Genomic DNA, 11,796 nt, shown 5'->3' with positions numbered 1-11,796 from the left:
GCGTGGTGTTTCACCAAACGAGGCACAGATGATTCCACCTCCGCCACATACAGCGGATACGTTGCGGGATGCGTAGAAACGTTCGCAGGAGTTGGCACAAAATATGTGGGTACGATGGATTCGGGAATATGTTCCCTCATTGAACCAGCGAGTAAAGTGGCACGGAGAAACGAGAATGCTGAAAAAAGGGGACCTGGTTTACTTGGTCGAGGGATCTAAACGGAAATCTTGGGTGCGAGGAAGAATCGAAGAGGTCATAACAGCGAGTGACGGACGAGTACGGCAAGCATGGGTTAGAACGAGCAGCGGTTTGTTTCGGCATGCTGTTGCGCAGTTAGCAGTGATCGAAATAGACGAGGCAGATGAAGGTAAAACTAGGCCGGAAGTGACCCCCGGACCAGGTTTACGGGTCGGGGAAATGTTGGGAGCACTGCACTGAGCACAACGGCCGAGGAGCGCGTTCCCAGCGCCCCGTCAATGTCAGGAAATATGAGACGATAAAAATGGTAAACAAACAACATAGGCGAAAAAATACAGTTTAGGAGGAAGTTAAAGCGAGAGTTAGAAATAGAAGAAGATTATAAAGAGTGGATAAAACGTGGTTGATCGAGACAGTCGAAGAGCATCTAGCTGACGGTGGTTGGATTTATTTGATTAGGTGAGGGTGTATTTAATAATTAGCTTAATTAGTACGGTACAGGGTTAAATAAATATAATATATGGGTTTAAACTTACAGCTAAATTAGGAGATAAAAGCAACAGAAAAGTTAAAATTAACATTAAAGTGCAGCACAGAGCACGTGAGTAATAAATAAAACATGTACAATACTTGTGATTTCTAAAACCAGACTTAAACTAGGATTAACAATTAACCGTTGATGCGAAAGGCGTAAAAAAGGCTAAATCTGCAAAGAGGGAATCACGGAACTAAAATTGTAAGTGATTCATACTAGAGTTAAGTTAAACCTTGATGTAAATCTCTCTGAATAAATTTTAGCTTTGATCTGCCACTGTAAGGCCGATTTAGGAACGGTTTTGCGTATTCAACGGAGTCAAAACAGACCTTTAAACTCTTTCGATAAGAAAGTGGAGGCGTTATCGGTGATTATGTTTTCAGGGACCGAATATCGCCTGAACCAACATTCTTCCAATAATTTGCACACCTGCGGGGACGAAATCTTCCTGACTGGTATCAGCAAACAAAACTTCGAGAACAGGTCCATTACTACCAATAGGTGGCAGTTTTCCTGTTTACTTCTTGGCAGTGACTGGATGAAATCCAAAGCGAGGATTTGAAAAGGTTTCGTTGTAATTCGTTGCTGACCCATTGGAGGTAATTGCGAACGGTTGCTAGGTTTTATTTCTTGGCAAATCAAACATTTCCGAATGTAGGACCGCACGTCCTTAGCCATACGGGGCCAAAAGTATTTTTTCCTCAACAGTGCGAGCGTTTTCTCTACACCCAGATGTAAAGCATCATCATGATGTTCGATTAACACACCTTCGATTAGCTCAGGTGCTACACAGACTTTCCACTCGAAGTGGAAATCAACCGTGTTACCGGGACTCAAAATAAACTTTTTCAGGATTCCTTTTTCTAATTTAAAATCTTTAACCAATTCAGGATCCTTTTTCACTTTGGCCAGAGTGCGACGATACCAACCGTTGGTATTGGAAGACACGCATAAAAATTCGATGGCTCGCGAAAGCGCGTCTGGAATGACGTTTTCCACACCGCGGCGGTGTTTAATTTCCATATCATGTCGCTGAAGCTCAATGCTTCAACGGCATAGTCTCGATGATGTTCGCCAGCAGCTCCGCAAAATGTATGTTAGTGCCGAGGCATCCGTGTACACTTTGAAGTGCGAGCCTTCTACGTAGCATCGAAATTTCTCGATTGATTTAAGAACTGCGAGTGCCGCTTTTTCGATTGCACAATAGCGCTGCTGTGTCGTGCTCAGTTTTTGTGAGAAATAGGCAATCGGCTTAGCTACTTCATCATAAACTTGAGTTAACACTCCCGCGATAGCGGAATCACTAGCATTGCAATGAATGGCAAACTGACGATTGAAGTCTGGATTAGTCAGAACGGGTGCGCTTATTAAAAGCTCTTTAATTTTCAGAAACGCTTTTTCCGCTCTATCATTCCAGCGAATGGCTTTTGGCTTGTCCTTCAAGAGGTCAGTCAGTGGCAGCACCACGGCACTGTAATTGGAGATAAATCTCCGGTAATAATTGCACATCCCTAGGAACCTACGCAAGGCTCTTAGAGATTTGGGGCGTTCGAAGTTAGTGATCGCTTCAACTCGATCTGGGTTGGGACGAAGGCCTTGGCTACCGAGTATGTAACCAAGATACGGCACTTCAGCTACACAAAATTTAGATTTCTGCACATTAATAGAACGATTCGCTGCGTTTAGCCGAGCTGCGACTTCTCGAAGTTTTTCAAGGTGCTCAGCGAACGTGTTGCTAACGATGATGATATCATCTAAATAGACGAACACGTTGGGCTCCATTTCGCTGCCCCCTAGCACACGATCCATCAGACGCGACAGCGTGGCTGGGCTGTTTACTAACCCGAAGGGCATGCGAGTGAAATGAAATAACCGCGTCCAAAGGCCGTATATTTCTTTGATTTGGGATGTAAAGGAATTTGAAGAAAAGCCTTCGACAAATCGATAGTAGATATAAATTGACTAGGACCAAGCCGGCTTAAAATCCGATCTGCGTGCGGGAGGGGGTATAAATCCCTAATATTGCGCTCGCTCAATTTGCGCGCGTCTAGACACAGACGCACTGTACCGTCCGCTTTATCGACCGGCACCAGGCGCAAAGCCCAGTCGCTATATGAACGCTCTATCATATCGAGCATGCTGTCTAACTCGCGGTTAATTTGTTCTTGTCTTTTGGGGGAACTTGGAAAGGGGTTAATGCGAACGGGAGGCTGCTTTTTCGCTTCCTCAGTCAGCTCAATCCGATGACTGATTCGCGATGTCGTTGCAAGTTGACCCTCCACCGTCGCTGTGAAAAGACTTTTAACCGTTTCTAGCTCAAGCAGTTGATCTTCGGTTAACAATGGATTTTCGTTACTATAATCGATTGCTTCCACTGAAGTGGGTGGCACACTGGGAACTATGTCAAACGTGTTCCAGAAATCGGTACCTAAAATAAGCCGCCGTTTCAAAGAAGGAATAACTAAGGCATCGATAAGTTTTGTCGTGCCATTGAAAGTAATTGGTAACGTAACATAGCCCGTGACACATAATTTTTGTCCACTAGCGGTGACGACGTCTATATCGGTAGGGTGAACGTGCAGCTTACAAGACTGGATCAAATTGTTTGCGCTGATGCCTAGTATTGATCGGTTGGCACCGCTGTCTAGTAACCCAATCACAGAAATCTCATAAATCTGCACTTCAACAAATGGTCTGTCGTCATGCGGCAAGTGAATAAAGAGATCGTTAACTTCAAAATTTGATGAATGAACATATTCCTGCTCGCCTACCTGGCGGTAGCCAGTGTTAACAAGACTAGGAAATTGAGTAGCGTTAATTTGAGGATTTTCAAAAGAATTGTGACTCGTTTGCCCCACCAAACGGTCTACTGTGCGTTTTTTGCACAATATGGACAGTCTTTCGCATCCACATTGTGGAAACCACACCTATTACAAAATTTGTGCTTTGGACATTGGCATTCTCTGGCATGATGGCCGGGAAGCCTACAGTTGAAGCACATTCCCTCCTTTGGCGGGAGGTAATTTTCCAAAATAATCTTCAGTCCTGATGAACTTGGGCCTGGTTGAGGGTCGCGTTTGTTCGAGGGAACTGAGTTTTGTGACGTAGATTTCCCCGTCATTTCGTTATCGGACCCTTCGATCTTCGATCGATAAAAGTTACGCGTTTTGTGACGGGTTTCAGAGATGGGTTGTTCTTTCGGTTTCGCGCCCGTACGTAATTCGTTCACGTTCGCTCGATTTCGCGTACCCGATTCTTCCGTGTGAGTATTATATTTAAACCAGAATGTGGCGTCTAACCGACGACCAAACGCCTTCAAATCCGCCAGATTATTTATGTTCGATGCGACCGCGTAGCCTTTATAATCGGCTCTCATGTTTCGCGACACGATTTCGAACTTTTTAGCTTCGGAAACCGGTACCGTAAGAGAATTGAATATTTTCTGCATTTCGAAAAGGTAATCTGAAACTTTTCTCTGGGTCTCTGTTTTCGCGCGCGATCGTGATCCGGGTTTAGAAACTCTTTTTTCATCTCACGAATGAGATCTTTTCACGAAACAAAATCTTCATTCTCAATCCCAGTCATAAACCAGGTTTTCGCGACCCCTCCGAATAAATGGATGGCAGATCTGAATAAATCTTTATGAGACATTCTTTCCGATTTGGCTATAAACTCGACTTCGCGGATAAACTTCATCAATCCCTGTCCCTGATCCTTTCCGTCGTAACGTAAATTCCAGTCACAGACGGGTCTACTTTTTCGGCTGATTTGCTGACGCGCTTTAACTTTCGCCTTAAAATGTGTTGGGGAAAGAGAGTCGGACTTTTCTGAATCAACTGACTCCGAACTTTCGTATCGCGGTCTGGGTTTCGAGATTTTCTTGTCTAACGGTAAACGGGTTTCGATCCTTTCTACCCGCTTAGATGGCGCGGATCTAGTGGCGTGTTGACACACACAGCGTGGGTTTGACGCGAATGGATACCACGGGAAGGCGTTCGACGTTACCGACCTCAACTGTCGACCCCTATCTGCGGACTTTCGACTACATTGTCTGGAGTCAGAGTGTTCAACACTACTAACGTCCGTTTCCTCTCTAGCAGGAACCCCGTCTTTATCGCTCTCCGGTGACTGTTGCTGACCGGTTTCCATATTCAAATTAGATAACGATTGGGCAATCTGCTCAACCATTTGAGCTTGAATTGCGGGAACCGGTGAAAATGGAGAAAAGTAAGTGTTCAAAAGCTCACGAATGGAATTTTTATGTCTATCCAAATCGTCTAAATCTTCATTTTCCTCTGCACAATCTTGCGCTCTGACGCATCTAGTGAAAAAATGTACCAATCTCGATTTTAAAGAATCTCTCACTCCCTCAAATCTTTTGTTGTTTTCTAGAATATCGCAAATATCCTTAAGACTGTTATCTATCGTTTTTATTTCCTCATCTGCCGTTATGTTACACCGAATAAACTTAATATCTTTAATATTTTTATCTTTCTCTTCTCGCAGGCGATCGCGTAGTCGCCTCCTAAGGGTAGATAAGCTAACGGCTTCATCAAACTGCACAGCTCGAACTGTAAGTTCGTGCTCTACTTCGGCTCGCTCTAAATGGTGAACCAGTAAACTATCGTACTGCATTTGTATTTCCACGTTCATCTTGAATTAGCGTTAACAATCAGTCTCGATCAATTCCACAAAATATTCTACACGAATCCTATCCGGGTCAGCGTCTGTTCCCTTTCAGACTCCCCCTGCTTTCCACGTATACTCTCCCTTCACAGTGACAGTCTGTTTCACCTGCACTCCAGGATTGTTTTAAAAGCGGCACCGGGATTCTAAGGCTGTAAACTACTTCTGGAATTAATCAAGATTTCTTGTAACCTTTGTAAAAGATTTCGTTTGAAGAACGAAACCAATTAAACAGATCAGAATCTGATTTTCCTCCCGTCAACCGGGGTTGAAAAAATAAACTCGTGAAAATTAAAAAGTATTAGTTGGGCGCCAATTTGTAACCTCGAAAACCCCCAACTGTAGGCTACCTGCACTCCAGTCGGGGTTTGATTCTCAGGGGTGTCGTTTACTGGTGAACTAATGCTGTCAGCCGATGCGAGCCACCCTGTACAGTCTTCTCGTCGTGAAGGGGAATTAACTCAATCGACTAAGGGGATGAACTAACTCGCGGACCACTGTGGCATGTGTCGCCGAACGGACTCTAACAAACGGGGGGATGCTCAAAGGCAACGGATGCGATTAGTTCCAACCAACCGAAAAGACGCGAGGGCTGATAACCCCTTTGCGGGTTTAGGTTAATCGTTGCAATAAGCGAAGTGAGGGCAAAATAGTACCTAAACTCGAATAGTTTGCAAGCTAGCTTAAGCCGTGTACGGCTACTATAATTCCCAGTAATTAATTGTGTACTCTTACAACTATGCACCGTCTTAATGCTAGTAAACTCACGAAACTGCCTCTAGGAGCGATTCCCGCCCACGGGTCGCTTGTTTCCAGTTCCGCTGACAGTTCTGTACACCGACTCAGGCCTCACCGCTGGCGAACGATGTGTGAATCTCCGGGCGCCCCAACCTCAGCTCACAAAAGGACTTCTGCCGTAGCCGGATGCCGATGTTAATGATGGGATGCGTTGACCAAACTGCCAAGAACGTAGCACAACGGCTCGAAATTGTGGCCAAATCGCTGCCAAGTATGGTAGGCGAACCGTCGCCAAAGCCAAGCCTAATACTGCCGCCGATAAACTGGCAAATATCACCGCCGAACCGGGTAGTTCCTGAAAGCCACGTGATCTTTCCTCCAAGTCACGTCACCCTAACCTCTTTCCGAACCGATTGTCCGTCCGAACAGGGGGGGAAACTATCTCCAAATTTTCTGAAGGGAAAAACTTGGAAATTTGTTCCAAAAACAGAAAAAAGGCCCTTTCTGGACCTATTCATTTGATTAGTGTTTGTGTTGTACATTTAATTAGTTTTTAACGTGTGCTAGCCTTAGCTTTTAACAATAATGACATTTCTACATTTTAATAATTAACAATTTACCTTTTTTCGTTGTATTTTAATCTTTCCGTTAGTGTAGCGTTACCGTGTGTCGTTGTTACAATGCCTTAGATCTAAATAACAAATTTATTTTACATACTGTATCTAGTCAGGTAAAGTCGCACGACTTACCACACTTTTCATCTTGGTGACACTTTTCAACTTTCTTCTGTCCCTCTTAATTTTCTTAACTTTTTTTAAAACTATACTGCTTTTTAACTATTTTACACTTCTTCACTTCTCTCCAATTTAAGAGTTAGATTAAATTTTCCGTCGCGCACTTCTACTCGCCTTCGCGGTTAGGAACAGAAAGAACGTATCCGGAAAGATGCCGAGAGTTCTAGGGCTAAAATTGTTAGAGAGGGCCAAGATCTGACACTAGTTGCCAAATCTTGACATTCGGCAAATATATTAAATACCAATATAGTTCACTTACGTGAAATTATGAAGACAAATTGAAAATGACAGAAGCGTTAGTCACCTTTTCGACCGCTAGGTGCGCCACTTCTGATTTTGTTCTACACGACATGCGAAATAGAGCAACTTTTGACAATAATATTACCCTAATGGGTACACTGAAAAAAATTCACATTTTATTGTGAAGTGGACTCGGCCGAATATTTTATAATAATAAAGTTCGCCTATGCATAAGGCAATCCATGGGTGGTGTTCCACGGTTTGTACGTTTGTCGACCGACAATATTTTGAGTTGTAAAATGGCGACTTCCGGTGACTGGGAAACTGCCGAAAATGACCAAATACTACCTAATATGGGTTTTTTTTTAACTAGAATGACGCTCAGAGGCCAGAAATTGTCTCGAAATGCCAGTTTGAAATCCAAGATGGCGACTTCCGGTTTTTGAAAAATCAGACAAAATTTTGAATTGTAAGATGGCGACTTCCAGTGATTGGAAAAAAGAGGAAAATGACCAAATACCACCAATATGGATGTTTCTTTAACCAGAATGACGCTCAGAGGCCAGAAATTGTCTCTGAATACCATTTTGAAATCCAAGATGGCGACTTCCGGTTTCTGAGAAACAGCGAGATATGACCAAATACCATCCAATTTGGGTATTTCCGAAATCGTGATGAGGCACTGAAACCACAAATCGACCTCAGACAACATTTTGAGTAGTAAAATGGCGACTTTTGGTGACTGGAAAACTGCCGAAAATGACCCAAAAACAACCAAATATGGGTGTTTCTTTAACCAGAATGATGCTCAGAGGCCAGAAATTGTCTCCAAATGCCATTTTGAAATCCAATATGGCGACTTCCGGTTCCTAAACAACAGTGGCAAAAGACCAAATAACACTCATTATGGGTATTTCTGGGATTGTTATGATGCACTGAAGCTATGAATCGACCTCAGATAACATTATGAATTGTAAAATGACGACTTCCGGTAAATGGGAAACTGCTGAAAATAACCAAATAACACCCAATATGGGTATTTCTTCAACCGGCCGATTTCCATCCAATATGAGATGTTTCGATACCAGAATGATACACAGGAGCTAGAATCGACCACAGACAACATTTTGAATTCTAAGATGGTGACTTCCGGTTTCTGTAGAACAGCCGAAAATGACTAAATAACACCTATTATTGGTGTTTCTTAAACCAGAATGACGCTCAGGGGCCAGAAATTGTCTCCAAAAAAATAGCCTAAAGGGACCAAATACCACCCAATATGAGTGTTTCTTTAACCAGAATGATGCATGGAGCTAAAAATTGACCTCAGACACCATTTTGAATTGTAAGATGGCAACTTCTGGGAAACAGCCGAATACTACTGCATATGAATATTTCCGTAATCGAAATAATGTATAGAAGCCATGAACTGACCCTGGACACCATAATGAATTCGAAGATGACCACTTTCAGTTTCTGGAAAACAACGAAAATAACTGAATACCACCTAACATGAGTTTTTTCGGAATAGAGGTGATGTACTAAAGGCAAAAGTCGAGGATGTTGTCATTCCGATAAAACCAATAATTTCAAACGATATAAACAAATCGCAAGGAATCAATGAATTTGGAATGTTGCAAATTATTGAATTAAACACAAAAATAGGCGGGACGAAGTTTGCCGGGTCAGCTAGTAAATACATAAATATCCTGGTTAAAGCAAAGCTGCAAGTGATGAATATGAAGATTAGAACTCGAGAGCAAAAAATTCGGAGGGATAAAAAAAAAAAAAAAATACTTTCAAAACGAAGAAAACTAAACATTAAATAATAGTTTTTGCATAACAGTTGTTATCACTAATTATGTTTGTTTTGTTGAATATCTTTTATATATAATATAATAAAGCTTTTAAACCAAATACAACATGATATGTATCCATACTTAAATTGTTAAATTGATAGAACATTCAAGTGTTATCTAAGCTAAAAGTTGCACAACAACCATATACGACTATTGACAACCAATGTGCGGTTTCTCCTTTTATCTTTTTCACGAGGTAATTGAAATATTCATTTAATTGTACATATCGTGGCCTGATTATTGAGCTTGAGCTTGACGGCCGCACATTTCGTAGTTGCTTCCCGTGATGGATCTGAGCTGGTGAAGTTACACAGGGAACCACGTATATAGCAACTTGGGATTAGTTTACCATTTACACGTCGTGGCCTGATTATTTGAATATTTCTTCTTCGTGCCTCGATAAGCTACATCTATTATATTATCAATATTCAACTACCGGAATGGCGTTAGTTTTACATACAAACAATATACGCACGAAATCTGCAACATATTTTTTTCTGTGAAAGTATGAAATTGAGTCAACTAAATCTAAAATTGAGTAAATTCAGTTTCGTGTATGAGAATGTCACACGCTCACAGAAATTCAACAACAATGCACAGTGATACAGTAAGGCAATGTAGGCGGACACGAGTTTTTCGATGCGATTTTGTGGTTTTAAAGTAAAATGTTTTTTTTAAGAACTTGTATCTTATATTTAGTCTATTTTTTATGTGCAAATGAAAATTAGGGTGGTCCTGAAATCGACTAAATGAAAAAACTAACTTTTTATTTGCATAAATAAATGTATACATTCATCGGCACAGTTGTAGATCAACTAATTTTAAGCAACTTTCGGTATTTCTTTACAATATTTATACAATATTTGTTCTATCAAATGATACCAAAAAATATTATTTATGTTTGCCCTAAACGGAGACATCAATATATCAAAAGGGCCTATTTTTAAAATAGAAATAGTGAAAACTCTTCATCTGTATATTATACAATGTATATCGACAATGTTTTTTCGTCAAAATTGGCGTATTTTTGATTAAAGTTACCGAAGAAAACTTTGTTTTTAAATTTGAATTGAAAAAATAGAGGGAAAAGACTGTTTTTGGAAACCAAATTTCATGTCTACAAAAAAGTTTTTTTACAAAGTTACTTAGAATTAGTTGGTCTACAAGTTTGCCAAAGAATGTTTTATTTCGTTGCTTTTAGGACCACCCTAATTTTCATTCGCACATGAATAGAGGACTATGTATAAGAAACAACTTTTTACAAAAACTATGACTTTAAACCGCAAACCAAAATCGCAACGAAAAGCTTATGTCCGCCTAAATTGCCTTACTGTACCACTGTGCAATGAGTTTAGTTACCTTTTTCACCACAAGAGGGGGTGTTCCCTGTCTGTCTTCACGGGAATATATGGGAAATTCGAGAGTGAACTATATTGTTATTTTAAGATATTTGCATTCGGCCACATCCGTTCAGCAGCGCATTTACACGAGACGTAATTAATTAATACCCCCTTTTACGCAATCTTTTCGCATACATTCTGGAGTACGTTCACACCCTTCTGAGAGAAGGTTCCAGAATGAAGGCGAAGAATATTGTGATCAACATTCTCCTCTCGCAGTGTTGACAGCATTTTTCCTTGAGTCGTACTTACTCGTAAGGAAAACTTGGAATGAAGTCCCAAGAGTCTTTTTGGGAACCGCAGGTTACTTACTGCATTGTTGAACGGTGTATTTTAAAATAGACACTTAGCTTTTAACAATGGTTTAATAGAGTAGGTATTTATGGTTAAAAATTGTGTTTGTTTTTAATGAACTGTGCGAACACTTCCCAAAGCTTGCCAAAATACCCCCGTTACCCTACTTTAACTGAGCTTTTTGGTTATCGAAAAAAGGTTGCAGTTTCAAAACTCGTCAATCATTTTGATTTTTTTAACCACGACTCATTTCAACTAGCCTTATAAGGTGGAGCAGGTTTGAGCACTAAATTTTGAAGTGTTAAATGTTCGTTCATGCCTCTGTTACTTAAAATTTTCGATTAGATTGAGTTAACTTACCCAATTGTGCATCATATACTAAAGCCACAGACAAACAGCCGTACAACTAATTTTCGTAAAAACGTTTTGCTAATAAGTGTGTACGCTTGTTGACGTAGGACTGCGTCTAACCGCACTATATCGAGATACATTCTGCGGAAACTAAAACCAAGGTGTAACGTTGGAATGAAAGATTTCAAACGGTAATACTGATGTAACCACATAATGGATTACAATAATCAATATGTCGTTGGATTGATAAAATGATGGACAATTTTGTGATTCCTCAGTTATCGATATCATTTCATTGTTAAACAGTGAAAATTTCATAAAAGTTTCAAGGTCGAATTTTTACGAACAATGTACCAATCACATGCGAGCACGCCTGGCACAGACTTCATGAGTAGACACCAACTGCCTGCTGTGATATCCTGCATAGCAGTGGCAAAAAAAAAATTGACAGAATCTCCCCGTCCCAATAGGTCAACTAATGTTCGCTTTCGCTTCCATGAAACTAGATTATTTTGATGTCTTGAAGGTGAAGCTTTTTCGGAAAGTTCGTAACCACCTCCACTATCAAACAGTTGTACGTTCTGCTATTAGAATGTTATTAAAACTGATGTTTTGAAGGAAAACATGCTGACACAGGCAACAGTACTGCACCGAGCAATGTATGAATAGAGCGCTGGTCACTCGTCGTCTATCAGTGCAG

General features: G+C 40.9%; 1 long non-coding RNA gene across 1 annotated transcript; it reads left to right on the top strand.

The window, feature by feature from the left end:
- Window positions 1-409: 409 nt before the first annotated feature.
- Window positions 410-960, top strand: LOC129726117 (uncharacterized). Its single transcript, XR_008728249.1, has 3 exons — window positions 410-658; window positions 738-800; window positions 860-960. It is a non-coding gene; the product is annotated as an uncharacterized LOC129726117 (long non-coding RNA).
- The last annotated feature ends 10,836 nt before the right edge of the window (window positions 961-11,796 follow it).

Source organism: Wyeomyia smithii, chromosome 2, assembly GCF_029784165.1.
Source record: "Wyeomyia smithii strain HCP4-BCI-WySm-NY-G18 chromosome 2, ASM2978416v1, whole genome shotgun sequence".
NCBI classification, from domain to species: domain Eukaryota; kingdom Metazoa; phylum Arthropoda; class Insecta; order Diptera; family Culicidae; genus Wyeomyia; species Wyeomyia smithii.
Note: the sequence above shows the minus strand (reverse complement) of the source record. Positions and strands in the feature narration are given on the sequence as shown.